The sequence below is a fragment of the Mandrillus leucophaeus genome, unplaced genomic scaffold (assembly GCF_000951045.1).
Source record: "Mandrillus leucophaeus isolate KB7577 unplaced genomic scaffold, Mleu.le_1.0 Scaffold86, whole genome shotgun sequence".
Classification (NCBI taxonomy): Eukaryota; Metazoa; Chordata; class Mammalia; order Primates; family Cercopithecidae; genus Mandrillus; species Mandrillus leucophaeus.
In genome coordinates this window covers 95,371-97,206 of record NW_012109363.1, presented here as the reverse complement: position 1 = coordinate 97,206, position 1,836 = coordinate 95,371, and positions in this window count along the sequence as shown.

The window sequence follows — 1,836 nt, the reverse complement described above, 5'->3', positions numbered from 1 at the left end:
ACCTCATCCAGTAGGACAGTGTCCTTATAGAAAAGGAAGAGACACCTGAGGGCTTTCTCTTCTCCACAGGGGCACAGAGGGAAGGCCAGGTGAGGACCCAATGAGAAGACTGCTGTCTGCAAGCCAGGAAGAGAGGTCTCACCAGAAGCTCATCCTGCTGGTGCTTTGATCTCGGACTTACAGTCTCTACACTATGAGACAATAAATTCCTGTTAAGACACTCAATCTATGGTTTCCTGTTATGACAGCCTGAGCAGACTGAGACAGCATCCCCAGAAAGGATCTAGCTGGAGCATGGAGCTCCTCTGCTCTCCTATCCCTTCCAAATCTCATATGCTTACCCTGTCTCATCAGCCGGAAAATGTGCTGCAATTTGGTTGTAAAAATAAAGATGAAGTCTAACAATAGATTTAGAAAAAAGAGTTACATTCATAAAAGATTCATAGCTATAATATACAAAGAGCTCTTAAAAATTAATAAAAAGATAACCGAACAAAACAACAGGCAAAGGATATGAATAAGCAGCTCACAGAGGAGCAAATCTAAATGACCAATAAACACATTAAGAAATGCTCAAGCTCACTAGAAAATACAAATTAAAGCAGCATTGAGTTATCACTTTCCACCCATCAGACTAGCAAACATTAAGAGCAATAATATCTGTTGTTGGAGGAGATACAGGGCAGAGGGAATTCATACACGCTGCTGGAGGATGTGTAAATAGTTTCAGTCTTTTTGGAAAACGGCACGGCAATAGCTTGTAAAATAAAAAGAATCTATATCCCCTTCTACCCAGCAGTCGCACTTCTGGGAACCTATTTCACAGAAATAAAAGCACCAAAGAGTAAGGGTAGATATGCAATGTTGCCTCAAAGGAAACGTCCATCAATAGGAATAGCTGAATAAATTACAGTACATTCATATCACAAATATTATGCAAACATTAAAATAAATTAATTTCAAAGCTGCTCATTTGGGGAAATCTACAAAATATGAAACAAGCAAAGTGCAGAGAAGTGTGTAAAAATGATCCTTTTGTAAAATAATGACAATCTTCCTTATATGAGAGGTGGAGGGAGAAAGGGAAAGCGTAAATCTTCCCCAAACCGAGCTTGTGTGATACGATCCTATTAAATATTGTGGCAATACATAAAGACGTGTATGAGAGAATGGCCACCAAATCATTATTTCAGGGTTGAGAAATTTCAAGTAATTTCTTTCTCTGTTATACTTCTGTGTACTGTTTGAAAAAGTTATAATGAGCACTTATTTTTATAGTAGTAATGCATTTTACTTAAAAAAAAAGGATCTCACCACCCTCTCCAGTCTGGCACCCCACAGCCCGGCACAGAGGATGATTAATTGACCTCATATGTTTCTCCCAGGAGAGGGGCTGTAGGAACAGCTTAGAGGCACCTGTTGGGGACACCCAGCCCTAGTGTGGTAAGGCCCCCTGGCCATCCCCTGGAAGCTCCCCCTTTCAGTGCTATTTCCTTCCTTGGGCCCCTGAGCTTGGGGTCTCAGGCCTCAGTGATATCTCACCCTGTGTCCCCATCTCTTGCTCTAGATGGAGCTGTGCCACCAGCTGCCATTGGGTCTCTAGAGAAGCCAGGTCTCTCTTGCCTGGGCTCCAGATCCTTGTGCCTCTGGTTCATTTTCCAACTCTCTCCCTGAATTCATTACCAGTGGTCCTCTTTGGGTAGTGCCTAGCAATCCTACTGTTTCTCACCCAAAAATACCTTCTCAAAAGCTCATTATTCCTTTAACTCTGAATTTCCTGAATTGCCTTTTCAGATTAAGTAGAGTCATCCCTCAGTGTCTGTGGGGGTTGGTTCC